Source organism: Ceratotherium simum, chromosome 17 (assembly GCF_057802395.1).
Source record: "Ceratotherium simum simum isolate JZ-2026a chromosome 17, ASM5780239v1, whole genome shotgun sequence".
Classification (NCBI taxonomy): domain Eukaryota; kingdom Metazoa; phylum Chordata; class Mammalia; order Perissodactyla; family Rhinocerotidae; genus Ceratotherium; species Ceratotherium simum.
In genome coordinates, this window is record NC_141916.1 from 7,745,535 (window position 1) to 7,769,683 (window position 24,149).

At 39.7% G+C, this 24,149-nt stretch overlaps 1 protein-coding gene across 4 annotated transcripts in view; it reads left to right on the top strand.

The window, feature by feature from the left end:
* Window positions 1-1,035: 1,035 nt before the first annotated feature.
* TAFA2 (TAFA chemokine like family member 2) overlaps window positions 1,036-24,149 on the top strand; it is a 410,445-nt gene continuing 387,331 nt past the window's right edge. For 2 of the 4 annotated variants that reach the window (XR_015554919.1, XR_015554918.1), the window contains exon 1: window positions 1,038-2,479. The gene's annotated coding sequence lies outside the window, so the exon portion shown is untranslated. Of the gene's footprint in view, window positions 2,480-24,149 lie in introns of all 4 variants that reach the window. The other 2 variants (XR_015554917.1, XM_014786691.2) reach the window with 2 other exon arrangements.

The window sequence follows — 24,149 nt, forward strand, 5'->3', positions numbered from 1 at the left end:
GTAAGTCCACAAAATCTAAATATTAAAGTTACAGATGGGACCTAGCTTGAACTTGACTGAAGTAACAAAACATTATAAAATCAGTGGCATTATCTTTTGTTAGAACAACCACCCCAACCTAGTTCAATTACTGGATGCCTTGTGGGTACAAAATATGGTTGAGTTACAAAGCATGTTAAAATAAAATCCCAAGTGAAACATATATTCCATATATCTTTGTAAATATGGTAACTAGCATTACTTTTATTTTATAGCTGGTGGAGAGAGCATGCCCTACCTAGTTTGTCAATGGTTTCAGTGCAAACAGAGCTACAAAAGCACAAAACTTTAGAGTTGGAAGGAACTTAGTCACTTTGACAATTATCAGTCTAGTTGAATAAGATGTATGAATATTGGGCTCCAAAATAAGATCTTTGAGATATCCCTGGTTGTGAGGGACTTATAAGATTTCCTGGATCAGGATCCTGTTTCTTTGCTTCAGATTTTCTTTTCTTTTTCTAAGTCCATTATTACTACTTATTCATTTTCTCCTAATCTTCTAATCACTAGATTAAAGTTTTGCTTGTTATCAAACTTGATCAAAGTGAGCCTAAAAAGATCTTTCATTTGAGCTCGTATACATATGCTTAAACCAACACCCAGTTCGACCAAACCTGTAAGGACATGACCTTCTAGGCTCTTGCTATTAAATTTCTGTAAATATCACGAGGTGCCTTTAGCAAGGACTCTGCTTACATAGGGCTGCAGTGCAAATCCTCTCTCCAAATCCATTAGAGGTTGGAGTTTGTAAAAATGCAAAATTCTCTGAAACCAGATATTGTTTTCCTTTTCTTTATGGAGAAATTGAAGACCTAGTTATATCCAAGAAAGCTTTCTAACCCGGTTCTCCCTCTAGAGGGAGACACAGTCCAGCTTTTATGCCGATTGCCGCCCTCTCATCTTTTACTGTCTCTTTCTTTTTCTGCAGGACTGCAGTTTGCTCTCAGCAGCAGCGGAGGCTGCTAACAGAGCTGGCTGTTGGGAGAGAGACGCAGGGAGGCAACGCCGCCTGGTCCTGCCATCCCATTTTACTGCTTAACTCAACCCGGCGAGTCGGGATCTATTCTCTGCCTGCATTCTCCTTGTATTATACAGGGAGACCAGCCACTCCGTACGCCCTGGACAGCCAGGCTGGGGAGAATGGAATAAGGGGTCTGGGTGGAACGGGGGTTTTGCCCTTTACGGTGTACGGTGACTTTCTAAAAGATACCACCGGGGTCTTTGACAGTACAGCGCCTGGGGTGGGAGGTGGAGAGGAGGCTTTGATTACTAAACCGCTTACTTCTTTTTCTTCTCTTGATCTGGATTCGTTTCCTCGGCCCCCTCCTCCGCCCCTTTTCTCTCCCCTCCCGCCTTCAGCGAAGTGACACAGGCAACACCTGCTCGTTCGTGTTCGATGTTGGAACTCGCACCTTCTCGGTGGTGACGGTGCCAGCGGACTAGGGACCGGGGGACGGCGGCGGATTTCCCTTCCTTCCAGCCCACGATGCCTAGAGGGGCAGCGGTGGGGCTGCGTGGGGCTCTGCCCGCAGCACTGGGAGGCGGGATTGAGGGGCTGCAGCTGGCCAGGAGTTGCTGCTAAGTGGACTCGGCGCGAAGTCTCCGAGAGGCCGTCTGCTGGGACCTATCCGCGTACAGCGGGAGCAGGGGCACCTGCACCCGGGACCCGGGCGTCTCGCGGGCGGAGGCCGCCGAGCTCGGAGCCTCCTCCTTGCTGCCTGAACCTCTCCAGCTGCTTCCCGACGTTGGAGACCGGGACCTGCCAGAACCGGGGACTGGAGAAGTACGCGGCGGAGGCTGCTCTCCTGAAGGTGAACGGTTCCGTCCAATTGCCTTTCCCCAGAGAGCAAAAGGGAGGCGGAGAGAGGGACGGAGGATGTGTGTGTGTGCGTGAGAGGGGGAGCTGACGCGAGGCCAGAGGAAAAGTCTTTGCTCGGCGTTAAAAGCAAACAAATCAGAGCCGGAATCCGCGCGGTAATTGCTGCAGGACCGCTTCGATCCGCGCAGTCGGGGGAGCCGCGCGCCCCGCGCGCATCGGGCGAGGACCGCGGGCGCTGGCGGGGCTGCGGGACCTGGGCTTTTCTCAGTAAACAAGTCTTTTGGTTACTTTGACGCTGTGGAAAAAAGAGGGGGAATCAGGCGAGGCTCGCGGACTCCACCTCCCACCCTCTTTAAGGGGATTCCAGGTCGGATGTCAAGAGATTCCTGAACGCTTTTTGCCATCGGAGGAGGCAACACACGCGCGCGCACACACGCACGCTCAGGGCCACACTCGCACGCCCTCCACGAGCGCACACCAGACTTGGGTTCCCTATGCCCCTGAACGGTGACGGCGGATTGGCATCTTGGGAGCGATGCAAGAGCGATAAGGCTGGAGCGGGCCCGCGGAAGCTGCAGGAGCATCGCTAGGTGTTGCCGCCACCAGGAAGCCGGGCTGCAGGTAGGTAGGTGCGAGCCGCGCCCCCGGCCGCCCGCTGGAGGACCGGGGCCCGAAAGCCCTCCTCTCCTCCGGGGTCGGGGGTTAGGTTAGGGAAGCTCGCCCCGGGGAGGCGAGAGGTGAGAGCAGATGCTGGTTGGGCGGCCAGGGTAGGGGCGGGGTAGAGGGACGCCCAGAGGGGACCCGAGCACGCAGAGGGGCTTCCGAGAGCGGCGCCTCCCTCTCCTCTCCGCCCCGTTTCTCCTGACACAGCCAGCGACCCCGCCGAGGATCGCAGTGGGTTTTAATTCGATCCCTGAACCGAACCAATCCCGATGGGTAACCATATTGGACTCCTAATTAGGAGCTGGGGGGTCGAGTTCAAGGCAGGATCGATGGGATGTGTCAGGTCGCCTTTCTGAAATCCCTACTTTCTGTCCACTTCAGATTAGTTAATTCTCGGGCCTGTCTGCAGAGGGTGGGCGTTTCAATGAGGCTACTGATTTCTCCACCTCTAACTGTTTTCATGAAGAATCGTCTTGATAAGTTCTGGAGCCGCGTCTGTGTAAAGAGTTATTTAGATTTGGGAACGGACGCTTTATTACGGAATGAAATAAAGATTTAGTAAAGGATACTACAGAGCTTTACGAAAAGGAGCATTTTACGAACAGCGTTCAGGAAAAGGACAGCTTCAAGGAACTTATGGTTTTTATTTCTTTCCGGAGAGATGTCTCCCAAATCTTGCTAATAGTACACGGGTTTTCTGCTCCACTCCTTTGCTGCCTTTCCCCCTTCTATTCCAAAAGGCCGGGTTCCTACCAAGAGGTGTTTTCTTAAGGCTGCTGATCTTCACATGTCAATGGGGAACGTGTTATTTCCAGAAACTGCTTTTGCAAAGGAAAGTTTGAGATCCGTCGTCCTATTTCTCCTAGAACCATCTAGTCTCCACTTGAAAAGGACGAACTGCAGGCGCTTGCAGAGCCCCCGGGTAGACGCGACGCGTTCCTATTCTGTATTCCACTTCCTGACCGAGTGTTAACAATTGCCCCAAGAGTTTGGAATCAGATGTGTAGTTACTACAATGGCTAGCTAGCCTGTCTTCACCCTGTGCTGGATGAGTTCGGCTCGTGGCAATAAGACAGAAAAGAAAATATCTTTGTTTTGTGAGTGTTAAATCCCCTCTTGAATTTTGCAAAAATCGTTCTTGAAAAAACAAAAACAAACCTTTATGCAACCTTTACTCTGAAAAATAGCCCCAAAGCAATCACTGTATAAGGGTCCTTCACTCAGGATGGCTGCAATTTCAATGACTATTGACAGGATGATAATTATCTGGTTCCTGTCTTCCCAGCTAGATTGCTTTAGACATCAACATTCAGACTGTTATCAATTAACACTTTAAAACTGCTCTAATAGGCAATGTAAATTAAGACAAATGAGTAATTAAAGATTTCTTTGTAAAGTGCTAAATGGCAATAACCAGCGAAGGAGATTAAAAACATTTCTAAAGCCTCTAAAAACCAGAGCATTGAGATTATTTGTATTTACTCCAGCCTTCCCATGTTTGTACGTGTACTCAGACTGGTGAATCTTTTACAGTTTCAAAATTGGCACCTAGGAGCCTTAAAAATGTTCAGACACCTTTAAGTTTTCTCTTTTCCTACTTTTTTTCTGTTCTGGAGCTCATCCTGAGTCAATTGTTTGAATAATGACCTCTTTTTAGAGTCCTAATTTTTAAAGCCATCAGTAGCCATTGAAAAGGCAGGAGAAACCGCACTGGAGCTTATTTTATTTTCATTTTCTTAATTTTCAATGAAAAAAATTGGGTTGTATTATTTATAGATATACCATGAGGGCAGTGTCACTGCCAACTGAATGCTTAGGCTTGGTGACTCTTTTAGAGACAGAGAACACAGTTTTAGAGTGTTGCTTTACTCAAATGAGGCATTTTTTTGAGACTATAATCTTGATTGTTTTCTTGCCTTTAATAAAGTTAAGTAGTTTAGGATGCTTCAGCTTACGTATTTGTATACAGTTATGACGTATGTCTCTTAAAGAAGAACCCAAAAACCTTGACATCAAAGCAAGCACCTATAATGCTACAAGTTGTGCTAGAGGGGAATCTGAGGTTTCTGAGTATGTGTGATGTTGAATCTGAAAAATATTAGCTTATTTTAACAATAACAAATTGGAGAATGAAGATTCGTTGAGAAGCCCGTGGATCTGTGTCAAAAAGACACATGTTGCTTAGAGACTGCATTATAGTATTTACTAACCACCAAGTAATAAAATGTGATGACACGGCTGTAAAAAGATCTGTTTTTAGATGTGGCCACTTTTCCCTTTTAAAAATTTATAAAGTGGTGAAACTTAGGGACTGATAGGAGATTTTATAAAAATTATTTTATATATTATCAGTACATTTTAGTGGCCCTGGATCCAGCATCTTCAATATAGTATTTTAATGATGATCCTTTTACAATGTGTTTTTGAATATTGAAATGTTGAAAGTGCATTTTAGGGTTGATTTATCACTAATTGCGGGTTATGGATTACCCTATACAGGCAGGGTAAGATGTGCCTCTCCAGCATTTTCCTGGCATTTCTCACTATGGCCCCTAATAAAAGGTACTGTCAGATTCTGCCCAAGTTCAGCTGTGGCTGCAGGCTGAGGAACATTTGTCTCTCTAATGCATGTCCCAACTAGGAATGTTCCAAAGGGTCATCAGTTATCTCTAAGGTATTTGAGAAGATGAAGCCAGCAGAGTGCAAACGATCCAGTGCCCCTGCTTTCGCTTCTGCAGTATTTTATTAGGGATGCCTCATTAGGTCGTATTATTCTGCAGCTGTTTTGTTCATTGAAGACTCAAGTAAAAATAAGGAACTTTACTGTGCAGTGCAGTTTTGTTTTCTTGGTGAAAAACCATAAGTTGACGTAAAATAAGCATCCAACATAGTCCCCTTTGATCTATGCCCGACGTTTACAAATGCAATTCATCAACCTGTTCTTAGTAGGGCTCCCTCAACACAGAGAAGAAATGCGTTAACACAGACTGCTGCTCAAGATGAGGGCCAAACAGCTGAACCAGCCTCATATCTGGTGCACACACTTGCACAGGATTTCACATGATACATCTTGCTTATGAACCATTGATTTTTTAGTACCATGTAATATGATGCATTTGCCATTTTCTTAGAAAATTCTTTGGTTAACTTTATTTTGAATTACTTTGAGCATATTGACCTACACCACTGGAAGAGGAGGAATAATTTCACGACGAGTTACCATGAGTCTTTTTGGAGAACAGTTTTACTTTAGGTCTGGAACACAGTCTGAAAGAGGGGAGATGGAAAGTGGGCCTGGCAAACCGAGACCTAGAAGTTAGTTTTTTTTTAATAGTCATTAACCACTGATTTATTGGGTCATTTTTAGAAAGTCTGACTCCATTCAGCACAGTGATTCAGTGTCCTTGTCAATGAAATAAAACCAACAATTCTTGTCTTCTATTTATTCTTAACGGAAATTTTAAGAGGAATGGTTAGACTTATTGGAATGTGAAAAAAAGTAGTATTTAAATACATTTCTCTGTAATATCTATCTAATCTCAATATCTATACATATATATGCACATGCATATGTACGTATGCTTTATTGACACCCATGTAAAATACTGGTTTTGTGCTAAAGGGGGCTGAGAATGACTTTAAAAAATGTCTACATTTTTAAGTACATAGTTTTTCATTATTTTACATGATTTGACCTACAGTACAACTGTGTCCATGGTTTAATAAGGTCATTGATAATTGAGTTTTTCTATTGGAGCCTCTGTTACATGCAGTGTGTTTTGCTCTTTAGTTTTTCTTTTGGAGATATTTTTATTTGTGGGGCTACAAATGCAATAATAAATAAATAAATTTTATCCTCTACGTAGGGGCTCTTTGGGATGTGTTTGTTGACGCTATAACTTGGAATTTTAACACATCTTAAACACCAAATATATCTATATGCTGTCTTTATTAAATGTGCACCTCCACAGTCAGAACACAAACCGTGCATTCCATTAGAGCATGCTATTCTGGTTTACAAATGGTCTCTACAAGTTTTTCAGAAACATATTGATGTTATACTCCAAATTTATGTTAGATTTCCAAAACCCACCCACTTACAATGTGTATAGCACATGTATATGTTGGATTTCATCCTGTGCTGTAATGATAGGCAAGCTAGTCACCGGAATTAGTGAAAATCTGGCCTATTTAGACAACTGATTGTTATTACTATTGGAAAATAAAAGACTTTCTGGTTACTTGGGACTCAGATGAAAAGTGAATGTATAAGCTGTAAGGAGAATATTCCATTCTGTTCACAATGATCCATGTGGGGTAATGAGATATAACTAAGGAATCAGAGCTTATATGCTTATATTAGATAAAGTCCTTTTAATCACTTCCTTCAATCTCCTAAATTACTCCATAGTAGCTGTAATTGTTTTATGATTTTCCCTGAATGGCCAGTTAGGGCAGGTACATCTCCCTTTCCCCCAGCAATGGCACAAATGTAGCTATTCAATTACATTTATATTTATATTGCTTCTTTTATACAGTAGATTTTGGAAACTCTTTACAGAGAGGTTGGATAATGTGGCATCTTAGCAATTATGGTGGTAGGCTGAATTTAGTGCTTTGACAAAATGGGGACAAGCAGCCAAGCAAGTCTCCTTTGCTCTTTTATCTCCCGTGTTATGTAAAGCTCACTGGAAACATCAAGCCTGGGGAGTGCAAAGGAGCTGTTGATGAATGCAAGGTTTGTTTTACTAAATATTTTTATGGGTTTTTTTTGCTGCTGTGAACTAGTCACTGTATAATTGCACGCATGTGAATGGGCAACTGTGGTGACCTTTAAAGGTCATGCAAAGATTCTGAACCTGACACTTTGCAGTGTTAATTGCCTATGGTCCCTGTCGCCACATGTGGAGCTTTCTGTTGAGCTTAATAATATGGAACAACACTTCGGCTTTCTTTGGCAGGTGATGCCGCTGTTTATAAGCGAATTTATGGAGGTATGCATAGTAGGCACTATGAATGAAGATTTTTGGAAAAGTGCATTTGTGCTTTGGAATTAAAGTTTTCAAGCCAGAATGGCCTGGGCTATGAGGAGAGAGACAGATTCTTTCTGGTACAAAAAACCAATCATTCAAAATTATTATCTATATGTAAAAACTGTGCCATGGTTTCATTTTCTTCTGGCTGAATTTTCCCACTTTCTTTTTTAACATCCTTCTTGGAGATTCCGATGAGAATTGTACTTAAATGTTGGAGGAAGTAAATATGCTTGCACTCTCCTGCTCTATTATGAAAAAGACCATCTATATGAGAAAAGCAAGGTGTGTTACTTGTTGCAGTCTGCTTTTCCTGGCTTCATGTTCTTTGGCTTTCTACATTGGAGTAAGCAAAGGCAGACAACTAAACAAGGGTTAGGTGGTCATAGGAATCTTAGTAACAAAACCCCAACCTAGTAATAGAACACTGAGTCTTTCTTAGAATATATTCTTCGAGAAGGCAGACCTTCTCCAGCCCTAAAACTTGGTCTCCTCAAACAATAGAGCTTTATGTACTGATGCAGTGAATTTGTGACTGCTCAGACGAGTCAAGAATTCAGAAATGGCTGATTCAGATCATTTGAGGAAAACAACATATACACTTATATTTTTTATTTGTATTAGTTTATGGACAGTTTCAAATTCATTTAAGGTGGAAAAACCTTGATTATTGTTACCATTTCTTTCTTCATTTAGCTTTACCTTGTTATAGGTATATAGTGAATGGCATACTCAAATTAGTTGGTGCTGGAGAGCTCAGCTTCAGGAGGACTTAACTCCTCCTTAGAAGGGCCATCAAACATATCAGTAGCAGTGACCTGGTTTTGTTTGTATTTTATTCGGAAAGTTGGGTTGAATTGGGTGCAACAGCTCTAACTTTAGTTCTTCACTTTTGTGGTATATAAGGAGAAGGGAGGTAGATGGTTTGCCTTTCAGTCAGGAAACCTAAAAGCCAAGGGGAGAGTGAAAGGGCATTGAAATCGCATATTCCATTAAACAGAGGCCCCATTTGGGGCAGCTTTAAGTTCAAGGAAAATTTCTAACCTAATTTTTTTTCAGCTTTAGTTCTTGAAATGTTATATCACAGTAGTTTCCTGCTAAGATACATATTTAGCGTTATTGCAAACTCCTTTTAGATTGATTGTTGGTGTGTTTATAAATATACCAGAATTGGGTCAAAATTTAGACTTTGCTATTTGAAGATATATTTGCTCATGACATCATTTGTTGAGTGCTTGAAATTCATTGGCTTGCATTCTGGTCAGCAGATAAATGTTGAAAATGACTGTTGTGCAACCAGCATGGTGCAGTGGCAAAAGCGCTGGAGATGCTTTCATAGCTCTACCGATAAATAACCAAGTAACCACGAAAAAATCACTTTATTTCTCTGTGCCTCAGTTTCTCAGCAAGATATTTTTTCAGTCACGTTTTCAAGACAATTAAAATTTTTTCCTAGCACCCTAAAATCACCAGAAAGAAAGGTGTACAGTGCTTTGGTGACAAGAGACTCACCTAATAGGCCCTGAGTGCATCTCGGTGAGGGGTGAGACCTCTCCAGGGACTGGGACATTGGCGGCGGCCATTGTTGTGGCCTGGTGTGGGCGTGCTGACACAGACGCCATTGGAGTTCTCCCTGAGGCCTGCTAGCCCAGGGTCTGCCCCACCCGCTAGAGCACCGATTTAATCCAGCTCAGCCAGGGCAGGCAGCCCACCCTAGAGACTGGCCCCACCCAACAACAAGCCCTCAGGCAACGTGTGGGCTTGCATAGATTGGTGACTGGATTCTCTGCAGCCTGGCAACTGAGCCGACTTGAGCGGGGCAGGGTGTGCACAAGGAGCAGGTGAAGAGTGTGGGGCGGTGGCGGAGTGTGTGGGGCTCCCGCCGTGGAGAGACTGGGTCCGCTTGGGGAGGTCGGGGCGCTCACACGGGGCAGGACTGTGTTGACTGTGTGTGTGGACCTGTGGGCGGCAGGGCTTGTCAGCTGCAGGGCTTGTCAGCTGCAGAAGACTTGTGCTTCTCAAAGACCCACATAGGAGGTTTGCCCCACCTTCCAAAGCCTGAAACAATTGGGTGCTCCTGTGCCTGAGGCCAGCCCCACCCAGCTGCAATCCTCAGAGAGCTGACAAGAGACATAATAGGCTAGAGGCTTACTGCAATTGTAAGGCCCTGAGCCTAACAACCTGCCACGCTGGGGGCCTACTCAGTTAAAAGAAATACTGCAACACAAATGTGGTATTAGAACTTACAGCCAACTGTGCTGGGGTGCCCCACACCTGATAAAGAGACTGAAGGGCCCACAACAACTACAAGCAGCTGAGCATTACAACAGCTGGCCAGGAGCATAACTCAGCCTTCCTGGGCGCCTATAGGGAGAGCTAACAGGCCACAATAGAAGGACACACGTAGCCCACATAGGGGCCACCCATGGAACATTGAGAACTGAGGGAAGCACACTGGAAGCCTCCCAAGGCATCACTAACATAAGGTCACCTATCCAAGAGCAGGAGACGTAGCTGACCTACCTAATACATAGACACAAGCACAGGGAAAGAGGCAAAATGAGGAGGCAAAAGAATACATTCCAAGTAAGGGAACAGGACAAAACCCCAGAAAAGGAACTAAGTGAAACAGAAATGAGCAACCTACCTGACAGAGAGTTCAAACTAAGAGTGTTAAGGATGCTCACTGATCTGGGGAGAAGAATAGATGAACTCAGTGAGAATGTCAACAAAGAAATGGAAGATATAAAAAAGAACCAATCAGAAATGAAGAATACAATACTGGAAATGAAAAATTCATTAGAGGGACTCAAAAGCAGAGTAGAGGATACAGAAGAACGGATCTGTGAGCTGGAAGAAAGACTAGAAGAAATTACCCAAGGTGAACAGGTAAAAGAGAAAAGAATTAAAAAGAGTGAGGACAGTCTAAGGGACCTCTGGGACAACATCAAGCGCACTAACATCCGTGTTATAGGTGTCCCGGAAGGAGAAGAGCGAGACAAGGGGGCAGAGAATCTGTTTCAAGAAATAATAGATGAAAACTTCCCTAACCTAAGGAAGGAAACAGACATCCAGGTACAGGAAGCACAGAGAGCCCCAAACAAGATAAACCCAAAGAGGCCCACACCAAGACACATCATAATCAAAATGTCCAGAATTAAAGATAAAGAGAGAATCCTAAAAGCCACAAGAGAATGTCAAGTTACATACAAAGGAAACCCCATAAGGCTATCAGCTGACTTCTCAGCAGAAACCTTACAGGCTGGAAGAGAATGGCACGATATATTTAAAGTGCTAAAAGGAAAAAACTTACAGCCAAGAATACTCTACCCAGCAAGGTTATCATTCAAAATGGAAGGAGAGATCAAAATTTTCCCAGATAAGCAAAAATTAAAGGAGTTTGTCACCAAGAAACCAGTGCTACAAGAAATGTTAAAGGGACTGATTTAAGGGGAAAAGAGAAGACCACAAATAGGAAAAACTATCTATTTCCACGATTAGAACGTAATGGATACAAATGCACAAAAAAGAGGTTAGATATGATATTAAAAACATAAAAGGAGGGAGGAGGGGAGTTAAAGAGTACAGCTTTCAGACAGAGGTCAAACTAAAGTGACCATCAATTCTGTATAGAAGAAGTAAGGAACAGAGAAGGAATACTAAAACACTGAGAAAAAAAAAAAAAAGGTAAAAAATGGCAGTAAGTACATACTTATCAATAGCTACTTTAAACGTCAATGGACTAAATGCTCCCATTAAAAGGCATAGGGTGGCTGACTGGATAAAAAAACAAGACCCATATATATGCTGCTTACAAGAGACACACTTCAGACCTAAGGACACTCACAAACTGAAAGTGAAGGGATGGAAAAAGATATTCCACGCAAATGGCAATGAAAAGAAAGCTGGGGTAGCAGTACTCATATCAGACAAAATAGACTTTAAAACAAAAACTGTAAAAAGAGACAAAGAAGGTCATTACATAATGATCAAGGGAACAATCCAACAAGAGGATGTAACACTTGTAAATATCTACGCACCCAATGTAGGTGCACCTAAATATATAAAGCAATTATTAACAGACATAAAAACGGAAATAGACAGTAACACAATAATAGTAGGGGACTTTAACACTCCACTTACACCAACGGATAGATCATCCAAACAGAAGATCAATAAGGAAACATTGGCCTTAAACGACACACTAGAACAGATGGACTTAGTAGATATATACAGAGCATTCCATCCAAAAACCGAAGAATACACGTTCTTTTCAAATGCACATGGAACATTCTCCAGGATTGATCACATATTAGGCCACAAAACAAGTCTCCATAAATTTAAGAAGATTGAAATAATACCAAGCATCTTTTCTGACCATAATGGTATGAAACTAGAAATCAACTATAGGAAGAAAATCAGAAAGGCCACAAATACGTGGAGATTAAACAAAATGCTACTGAACAACGACTGGGTCAAAGAAGAAATCAAAGAAGAAATCAAAAAAATAGCTGGAAACAAATGAAAATGATAACACGACATGCCAGAATCTATGGGATACAGCAAAAGTGGTTTTAAGAGGGAAGTTTATAGCGATACAGGCCTATCTCAACAAACAAGAAAAATCTCAAATAAACAATCTAACAATGCACCTAAAGGAACTGGAAAAAGAAGAACAAACCAAGCCCAAAATCAGTAGAAGAAGGGAAATAATAAAAATCAGAGCAGAAATAAATGAAATAGAGACCAAAAAAACAATAGAAAAAATTAATAAAACCAAGAGCTGGTTCTTTGAAAAGATCAACAAAATTGACAAACCTTTAGCTAGACTCACCAAGAAAAAAAGAGAGAAGGCACAAATAAGTAAAATCAGAAATGAAAGAGGAGAGGTTACAACAGACACCTCAGAAATACAAAAGATTATAAGAGAATACTATGAAAAGCTATATGCCAACCAATTTGACAATCTGGAAGAAATGGATAAATTCTTGGAATCATACAACCTTCCAAAACTGGATCAAGAAGAAGTAGAGAATTTGAATAGACCTATCACCAGTGAGGAGATCGAAACAGTAATCACAAACCTCCCCAAAAATAAAAGTCCAGGACCAGACGGCTTCCCTGGTGAATTCTACCAAACATTCAAAGAAGACTTAATACCTATCCTTCTCAAACTCTTCCAAAAAATTGAGGAGGGGGGGAAGCTCCCTAACTCATTCTACGAAGCCAACATTACCCTGATACCAAAACCAGACAAGGACAACACAAAAAAAGAAAATTACAGGCCAATATCACTGATGAACATCGATGCGAAAATCCTCAACAAAATACTAGCAAATCGCATACAACAATACGTTAAAAGATTATACACCATGATCAAGTGGGATTTATTCCAGGTATGCAGGGATGGTTTAACATTCGCAAATCAATCAACGTAATACACCACATTAATAAAATGAAGAACAAAAATCACATGATCATCTCAATAGATGCAGAGAAAGCATTTGACAAGATACAGCATCCATTTATGATAAAAACTCTGAATAAAATGGGTATAGAAGGAAAGTACCTCAACATAATAAAGACCATATATGAGAAACGCACAGCTAATATCATCCTCAATGGTGAAAAACTGAAAGCTATCCCTCTAAGAACAGGAACCAGACAAGGATGCCCACTCTCACCACTCCTATTTAACATAGTACTGGAAGTCCTAGCCAGAGCAATCAGGCAAGAGAAAGAAATAAAAGGGATCCAAATTGGAAAGGAAGAAGTGAAACTGTCACTATTTGCAGATGACATGATTTTATATATAGAAAACCCTAAAGAATCCACCAGAAAACTTTTAGAAGTAATAAACGAATATGGTAAAGTTGCAGGATACAAAATCAACATACAAAAATCAGTTGCATTTCTGTACACTAACAACGAAGTAGCAGAAAGAGAAATTAAGAATACCATCCCATTTACAATTGCAACAAAAAGAATAAAATACCTAGGAATAAACTTAACCAAAGAGGTGAAAGATCTGTACACTGAAAACTATAAAACATTTCTGAAAGAAATTGAAGAAGACACAAAGAAATGGAAAGATATTCCGTGCTCTTGGATTGGAAGAATTAACATAGTTAAGATGTCCATACTTCCTAAAGCCATCTATAGATTCAATGCAATCCCTATCAAAGTTCCAACAACATTTTTCACAGAAATAGAACAAAGAGTCCTAAAATTCATATGGAACAACAAAAGACCCCGAATAGCTAAAGGAATCCTGAGAAAAAAGAACAAAGCTGGAGGTATCACACTCCCTGATTTCAAAATATACTACAAAGCTATAGTAACCAAAACAGCATGGTACTGGCACAAAAACAGACACACAGATCAATGGAATAGAATCGAAAGCCCAGAAATAAACCCACACGTATATGGACAGCTAATCTTTGACAAAAGAGCCAAGAACATACAATGGGGAAAAGAAAGTCTCTTCAACAAATGGTGTTGGGAAAACTGGATAGCCACATGCAAAAAAATGAAAGTAGACCCTTACCTTACACCATACACAAAAATTAACTCCAAATGGATTAAAGACTTGAATGTAAGACCTGAAACTATGAAACTTCTAGAAGAAAACATAGGCAGTACGCTCTTCGACATCGGTCTTAGCAACATCTTTTCAAACACCACATCTGACCGGGCAAGAGAAACAATAGAAAAAATAAACAAATGGGACTACATCAAACTAAAAGCTTCTGCACAGCAAAGGAAACCATCAACAAAACGAAAAGACAACCTAACAATTGGGAGAAGATATTTGCAAACCATACATCTGATAAGGGCTTAATCTCCAAAATATATAAAGAACTCATGCATCTCAACAACAACAAAACTAACAACCCAATTAAAAAATGGGCAAAAGACCTGAACAGACATTTCTCCAAAGAAGATATACAGATGGCCAACAGACACATGAAAAGATGTTCAAAATCACTAACTGTCAGGGAAATGCAAATCAAAACTACAATGAGATATCACCTCACGCCCGTCAGAATGGCTATAATTAACAAGACAGGAAACAACATGTGTTGGAGAGGATGTGGAGAGAAGGGAACTCTCATACACTGCTGGTGGGAGTGCAAACTGGTGCAGCCACTATGGAAAACAGTATGGAGATTCCTCAAAAAATCAAGGATAGAACTACCATATGATCCAGCTATTCCACTGCTGGGTATTTATCCAAAGAACTTGAAAACACCAATTTGCAAAGGTACATGCACCCCTGTGTTCATTGCAGCGTTATTCACAATAGCCAAGACTTGGAAGCAACCTAAGTGCCCATCAAGGGATGAATGGATAAAGAAGTTGTGGTATATATACACAATGGAATACTACTCAGCCATAAGAAACGATGAAATCCAGCCATTTGTGACAACATGGATGGACATTGAGGGTATAATGCAAAGTGAAATAAGTCAGAGGGAGAAGGTCAAATACCGTATGATTTCCTTCATTAAGTAGTAGATAATAACAACAATAAACAAACACATAGGGACAGAGATTGGATTGGTGGTTAGCAGAGGGGAAGGGGGGAGGGAGGAGGGTGAAAGGGATAATTCGGTACATGTGTGTGGTGAAGGGCTGTAATTAGTATTTTGGTGGTGAACATGATGTAATCTATGCAGAAATAGAAGTACAATGATGTACACCTGAAATTTTTACAATGTTATAAAACAATGTTACTGCAATAAACAAAGAAAAGCAAACCTGCAAAAAAAAAAAAAATAAATAAAATAAAATTTTTTCCTGTGTCCAGACCTACTAAGCATCATAGCATGGGAAGTATTAGTAGTCCTGCAGGACGTACCTTTTAGTTAGGAAGTCAAGGGGCATCTAGCACATACTTCCTGGCACAGCAGTAAGTGTCCCATAAATGCTTTTCAATACGTGATCTGTAAAAGTTGTCCAGCTTTCTAGGATGATGATGATGTTAATGATGATGATGGCGATAACTAAAGACTATAGATGTGGGGACATAAAATTGAATCAGACTAAATCTTATCATTCGGTTTAGCCATTTTGCCTAGTTTGCATGATGCTGTTTGTTGCAAAACAAGTTGTGATAGGCCATGAGTCTTAGGCTTGTTAGTGTTACATGTCTTTTCTGTACTGCTGGTTTTCATAGTCACTGAAATAAAAACGGTTTGGCTGATCAACCCAAATAGAACTAGGCTATCAAATGAATAACCTTCATATACCTGTTGATAATTAAACACATTCACTCAAAATCTGTGTATGAACTTTTGAGAATTTATAAACCTCAAAACTCATTTATTCAATAAGTATTTACTGAGCACTCTCTAGGTGCTTGAGATATCTCAGTAAACAAAAGATCAAGACACTTGCTCTCATAGAATTTACCATTTTAGTATATTACTTAAAGTTTTGAAATGAATCTGGAGGAACAGCTCAATAATGTATTGTGCTGTGTCTGCTCTTGCTAGTAATTCTTGTTTATCACTGTGAGGTACAGTTCTGAAAAGAAACAGTTAAAATAGTTAAAATATCTGAGTTGGAGTGAGTTGTGAAGACAAATATTATGGTACATATTTAAGGTCAGGGAGTATGTAATTCAGTGGATTGATTCCAGTTCACAAGATTTGTGATCGAACTGAGGGTGATTCAAACAGTAGCTCCTTTTCCTGAATTACGTATATGAAAGAATAAATTCAGATAGGCTGAGTGACTTGAGATCAGCGACATGATGCTTCCTAGAGCCTCTTAAAGGGGTCACAAATTCAAACACCTGTAGGAGTCGAGCTGGGAATGTGAATGAATGAAATAGACCAAATGGAAGATGACAGATGGCAACTGACACACAACCTTAGCTTGATCGTTGGGGAGACCATAGGGAGTGGTGGAAATTCTGGCCAATATCTAAGTGGACAACTGAGCCTTGGCTCCACTTGTTGCCATGCCAGAATGTGGGTCTGGTGTTGCCAGATTTTCTGATTTGTAGAAGAGAACTTAGATGTGCAGATTTTTTTAATGTGAAAATTCCAGATTTGTAAAAGATGGTAATGAATTCAAATTGGAAATACTATGTGGACCAACAGACATATCTGTAGGCTAAGGGCCGTGAGTGTGTCACTGTTGACAGAGGGATAAGCGAGGACAGCTAGTTAGGAAGATGTGTGTATGCCTGCCCTTCTGTTATCTCTAGCCACAGTCCTCCAACCCTACTTGCATGTGGAGCCAGGGTGGTGGCCAGTAAAGGGCTCAGCTAGAGGAGCTGAATGATAATGATGAGTGGTTCAATCTTACCCCTGTATCTAATTTTCTTTCCTCTTATTGACTCATTGTACAACTGATGCTGAACTCACCTTGAAGTTGGTGGTATCTTGGAGGGTTTAAGAGATGTATCAGGAATGCAGAAGTTTAAATTTATGCCAAATATTTGGAACCACTCTGTAGTTCCATAATGCCTTATTCCTTTAGATCAGTGCTTCTTAAACTTTGCTATGCACGTAAATCACCTGGGGGAATTTTGCAAAAAGGCGGGTTCTGGAGTGGGGCCTGAGATTCTACGTTTCTAGCGAGCATCTAGGTGAAGCCAATGCTGTTGGCCTATGAACTGCAGTTTGAGTTGCAAGGCTTTAGATAGCTTTTTCACTGCTGAATTCCATTCCATGCATGCAGAAGGGTGGGAGGCCTCCAGTCTTACCTCTCTGATGGGTTTCTCCCTGTAGTAAGCAGACTATACCTGGCCACTGACTCTAAACCCTTTTCTCAAAGGCTCTTTAATCTGAGCACAGAAGTCATAAGTGTTTTGCTTAGTTTTCTAGTCTTCTATTTAGAGAACATATTGTTTCCCTAAAGCATAAATCAGAAATTGTCTTTTCTTCACATATTAATTAATGCAAGTTTGGTTTACTTCCTACAGTTTGAAGAAATACATTTATTTATTTCATAAGTAAGGCATTATATTATACATAGTTGTATTCTAGCATATAAGGTCAATTGTAGATCCCAAGTCATTTTGGGATTTCAACAGTAATTGCTTCTTTTTAGGGCTTAAATGACAAAATTTTGGCCACAATGTCTAGATTTTTGTTATACTTAAGTCATTATTATGAATAGGTGGAAGGATGAACTTGAAGAAAGATGGTTTTCCTTGTTTATTTATTGGGCTTACAACTTTAAGGTGAATATCTCTTCTTTTATTTATTTTATTTTATTTTATTTTTCACTCTACAAATCCTAAATACCATTCCAAAGTGGTCTCTTTAGGATTGAACATGGAGTTTGACTTCTTCATATATTATTAGTATTTTTTTTTTCCTAAACCAGTTTTACTAATGCCATAAGGTGTCATACCTCAGGTGTGTGACTCTGTTCTACTGAAGAATGACCTGCGTCCATGTCACAAGCTCAGTTCATTGGGTAAAATATTTTGTTGTCAGTTTTATTAAGGCCTTAGAAATTCTTGTGTTTTCTTATGCTGGTATATTAATTATTAATTGAGATTAGATTGAGACATGTCAGTCTGAGGGATTGAAGCCGTTTGTTTTCTTGCAAGTTGTATGATTAATATAGTTTGCAATAGTAATACTATTAAATCTTACTCAATTTCTTTCCTTTAAATGCTTCGAAGTTTCTATTATGTAGAATAGCTTTGCTTATAGCTGAGTAATGATGTGAATTCATTTTACTGAGTCTGCTAGACTGTAAGCTCGGTGAGGCAGAATCATGGGTATCATGTTTCTATTGATTCCCAGTGCTTAGCCAGCACATAATAGGTACTTCATAAATTTAATGGGAAGATGGTCAATAGTTCATCTTGATAGAATGTCTTTTGTATGTTTCTTCAATGTGTGAGGAAGTATTCTGGGAAGAATTCTTATTTATTTTGTCTAATTGAGTGTATGTTTGTGTGAGTGTGTTGTGTGAGAGAGAAAGAGACCATTGATTTTGACTACACTTTCCATCTCCAACCTGAAAGGTATTTTAGCATTAGAAAAATACATACATTCTAGGCAAAACATCAAGGACAAAAATAAAATAAGCATACCGACTGATATTCACATTCTTTCCACAATTTATTGTAACCTGGAGGCTTAGAGACTACATATGCTTGGTTCTCCTCTTGTATAAACTAACTAATGTTTGTCAATGTCAAATTTAAGTGTTGTTAATCACATATGGAATATATTTTGATTGCTCTTGTCAGTGACCTGACTCATCATTCATTAAGGAATTTAAAGCCATTTATTCTTATCTACATAATTACCATTTTCATAATTTATCAGGAACCACATTTGCTTTTTTCACCTTCAGGAACACTATTGATTGTGATACCATTGTTCTTGGCTTCAGTGATATTGAAAATTATTGGTATTCTAATTTTAGATGCTGTTTAGTATGGATATTATGCATTCAAGTATTTATTGATTTTATTTTAGTCCCTCTGAGTTAGGTAAAGCTTTTAAATGCTTGCTGCCATAGCAGATTTCACAAAATTAAAACTCTTTGACTATATTTAATTATTAAGGAAACACGTGTATTATAAAACCAAAAAAAGTCAACTCATTAGATCATTAAAAACTTAAAGTTGAATTTTTTGTGTTGCCTTTATTTTAAAAGATTGCATTATACCGTGTATGTTAACATCCCTATATGCTTAAAAAGTTTCTCAAAACCCTTAAATGTGATATTTTCACTCTTTGAAGTAGAAAACATATCTTTGGAATTCTTTAATGAGTCAAAAGTCAGGCTTTAAATTGAATGGACCTGATTTTTCCCTGTATTGTCCCCAAACAGACTCGCATCATTAAGATCTAAGGTTATTGAGCAAGGGCTACTGTGGAACTTATTGAAAAAGATCTATTCCTCTTTCCTAACTCAATCTAAAATATGAGATTAATGAAAAATTTAGGTACTGTGTAGTACTGAAAGATTTTCAAAATCAATAAGTAGAATTAAAATCAAGCTTATTGTACATTGGTGAATTTTAACTTGGAGCAAAGTCCACGTTATACTTCTAGGAAGACTGGGTGAGCTATGGTTTTCCTTGTCTAGTATCTTTTCCTAGCGGCTGATTCATCCAGTCTTTAAGGTGGACTTCTAATAAGAAGTTAGACAAAGAATAAATCTGTTATAATTCTTGGAAAACGAAGAGGTAAAATGGCAATGAGGCTGAAGTAAGACTACAGAAGACAGAAAAATGTGTGGTGCCAAACCAGATTTTCCCACTTGGTCTTGTAAAAGCTCTATGTAGGAATAAGAAATTTCTGTCGAGGCTTTTTTACCAAACTAAAAGTCAGAAAGAATGGATCCTAATTCTGACCCTGCTACCAGATAGTTGTCAACCCTTAAAAAAGTTACTGAACATTTTCATTATCAGTGGTAAATGAAATGATTGGATTTAATGATTACTTAGATCCCTCCAAAGCTCCAAAGTCAGTCGTGACCACAGCCACCCTTCTGTGCTTCTCTTCTGTCACCTGAACATATCTTAGACACTGTTCTTTCTGTCTGTTTCCTCCCTAGACTCTGAAATTCTTGAGGGCAAGGAATGTGTCTTATTCTTCAGCTTGTACCACCTAAACCTAACCTATAACATTTTCAGGAGTTTAATAAATGTTTTATTAATTGATCTTTAATTTTTTTATTCTAAAATTCTAACTTATTTTCCTCTTTCATTTCCATAATAAACAACAAAGTATATTCCAGACACATAAGTAATAACTACAATTGCATACTGCTGTATTGTTTACAATACATTTTCATGCTTTTGATTTTATTTGATGTTGTGAAATGGCTGTGAGTTAGGGATGAGTTCTCTCCTTGATTTCAGGTGAGGAAACTCTGATAGAGAGTGGTAAAGATCGTAAAAGTAGCGAATGCCAAGAGCCTGGTTTGAATTCAAAGCCTATCTGTTGGGAGACACTTCTCCATGGGTTTCTCAAGACACTGACTACCGTTTTGTTCCAAATATCTTTCTAAGGACGTTTAACAAGTGGAAAATCTTGGAAAATAATGTCTCCCTCTGAATCACGGGGCAGACTTGCTTACTGTCCAGCATTCATAACAATAGTGTCTCCCTTCAGGGCAAAGGGCAGATTTGCTTGAAGTCCATTATAGAAGATTTGGGTTCCCTAAGCTCAAGCTTCCACAAACCAATGAATGTGCAGTGTCCACATGGGCTGCTTCACACGTGGACTTGGAGACAAAGGGAACTGACTCAAGTGTGATGCTCATGCTGTGTGCTGTGTGATAAGTCCTCTGTCTCTGACCCAGGAGTCTTGCGTCATTTGCCAGCATTCATAAAACATGGTAGGCTAACTGTAAGCTTGCGAGTAGGGAAAAATCTCAGAGCCTTTGCAGTTGTTGACAGTATATCTTTCTGTCACATCAAAGGACATCTCTTTTTCTTTGCCTAGTTTATGTCCACTTTCGTAGCCACTCTGAGTAAAATTGTAACAAAAATGAAAGGTCTGTTATAGTGGTTCCAGGCTGTTAGGACTGGAGTCCCTCATGAGGCCCATCCTCCTCTGATATTTGGAAAGATCCTTTGGTGGCAGTATGGAGGATGAGTTCCATGGGGGCCAAGATAGGAAGCCGGTGAGACCACCTAGAGAGCTATTTCAGTGATTCTGGTGAGAATTGCAAGAGTTCGAAGAAGAGTTGGAAAAAGGGAGGAAAAGAAGATACAATTTAGAGGTAGGAGATGGAACCAACTGGTCTTGGAGACTGGCTATGTGGGAGAGGGAGAGAAGAGAATCAAGAATAGGTCCTGGCTTAGGTGATTGGTGCTGTTTATACAGTGAGATCCCAAAGCTACTGTAGTCTATAGAGATGAAGACAATTGGGTTAATTTTAAACATTTTGAGTTTGAGGTGCCCTTAGGATATCCAAGAGGAAATCTGAATAAGTAGTGGTAAATTTGGATCTGGAGTTCAGGACAGAGCTATGGTTTAGAGATAGAGGCTTGGTAGTCATCGGTGTACATGTAGCAGTTGAAACCTTCTAACTGGATGAGATCTCCAGGAAGAGTGTTAAAAAACACCAAGGAGAGAGCCCTGGGGAACAATAATGTGTATAAAAGAATCTTAGCTCTTTTTAACATAAGCAGGAGGAGTCACCTTTTTCTCCGTTGTTCTTTCTCTGGGTTTTTGCCCAGCTTGCAGCAACTTGGCCTCAGAAATCACGGAGACCACCTTTCCTGCAGTGATCTGCTGCCTAGAGAAGCTGATGAGAGCAGGAAGAGGGACCAGTGGAGGGAAATGGGGAGCACGCCGAGAGCTCTCTATTTCTGTTTTCCCTCTGCCACCCCCCGAATATCCTAGTGTATGAAGGCTGTGCCCCCGCAGAGCTGTCACGGACAACAGTGTGAGGGAACAAGGACTTTCCCTCGCGGTCTTTACTCTCTATGGAGATCTATAGACATTAAAAAAATTTAAAACCCAAGCATTTACAATGTGCCAGGCTCTGTGCTAAACACTTTACATGAATTATCTCATTTAATCCACACAGTAATTCCACAGGAAGTTTCTACTGTTAGCCCTGTTTTATAAATAAGTGGCTTGACCAAGGCTACACAGCTTGTAAGAAGCAGAGGCGTGTCTTGAATTACATACCCTGCCTTTGGAGCCGAGTTTTTAACCATATAGTACTATCTCAATCATACTTTTGGAAAATCAGACTCATTCTGCTTAACAGAGTGTGGGTTAGAGAATTGTCTTGGTTCAAATTATTTTATATCTAGACATCTCTTAAGTAGGTCCTATTTCTTCAAGTTTAGAATTGTATCATGAAAATTACACTATAACATCCATAGCATGTTTTGGATATCGCTCGAATGTCCCATAAGTGACTTTTTATGATTCTCCAATTTCATTAGATGAGAAACTACACGTAATGAGATAAAGAACTAACATTCAAGAAAATTTGAAAAATTTATTTATACACTCAAATGTTTGTCCCTTTGAATTGAAAAATAAAAAGCTCCAACTCGTAAACAAATGTGAGTTAAAGTGTGTCTTTTTCCAGAATTTAAATTCAGGCTGAAATATTCTATTACATTTATCTTACAAAACTCTCTCGGGCCCTTTGCTGTGTAAAAAATGGGTCTCTTAGGGGTTGGGTGGGAACAGCCTATGTAGTAGCCCTGCCTGCAGAACTCAGCTGCACCTGTAGAACATCAATATAAGACTAATTAGATGCTAAGTGCTCAGTGAGTATTGAACAATGCGATCTTCCAATTTTCTGATTAATGACAAAGCCTCATGGAAACATTAATTATATTGGAAGAATTCAGACAATCCCTTTTTGAGTAAAACAGAACATATATCTGCAAGTGGATGTTTTTCCTAATAATATGATAATGCAGGCAGCAGTCGTTCTATGGTAATATGAGTAGTAGGTCCTATTTTTGAAGGTTATGGGTGTTATTAACATGGTCACAGCATCAAAGGAGGAGTACTGTATTACAAGTATATTGAATTTTCTTTTGCCTCTGTCTTTAGAACTCAATGATGAAAAGGATTGGGAACATATAGAATCTTTCTTTTCTTTAAATGAGAGGTATCATACAACACTAGTACATATATGTTATATATATATATTTTCAGAATATATATGTTATATGCTCTTTGTATACTTGATTCACTTTCTTGGTCTGAATTATAGTTCTTGCTTAGAGAATGGAATAGTAATTGGTGATAATTTCTCTTAATTATCAATATGTTAGGTATCACTATAGATTGTGCTCTAAAATTATAAATAGCAACAAAACTTTCTAGCTGGGGCAAAGAGAAAGTCTCCTTGTGAAAGAGAAGATTTAAAATCATAACAAACAACAATGTAATTCCATTTGAAGAGCCACTTTGTTGAAGATGACAGGGCAGTTTTATTTCAAATGACTGGGGATATGGCAAAGTGAAAATGTGGTATAAAAGGAGCTTATTGTAGATACACAATAACTTTAAAAAAGGAGAAAAACGTGACATTTGAAGGAATAATGATATAATCAGAGCAATGAATATGCATTTCAATATTTTTCGTTACACATTTTATTATAACATTTATACGTGATTTTTATCCCCCAATCATATAATTTCAAACCAGGAAAAAACCTTGGAATATATAGAATCCAAAGCCTCACTTTATAAATGAGGTCCCAAGGCCCAGACAAGTAGCCAGATTTGCTGAAGGGCACAGAAAGAGCGGCAGACTCGGGTCTGGAACCCCATTTTCCTGATTTCCCAGCGGGATGTTTCCACTACAAATGATCTTTGTCAGTTTTTCGTAGAATCAAAGTTCTGGAAGGGAGTTTTGGAGGGCATCTAATCTATCTTGCTTTCTTACATTGACTTAGAAAGTTATGTGAACATTGATCCAATTAAGGACAAGAAATCCACAGAGAAAAAAATGTTAACATTTTATTTTATAATTGATTTTAGAGTTTTTAAAACTCTGCGTGTCAATACATTAATTCATTTAATCATTGCTTATGGAGCCCCACTATGTGTCAGGCACTGTGCTCCTTGCTGCAGATACTTAGTAAGAAGAGCAGAGAGTGTCCTTACTTCTTGGAGTTT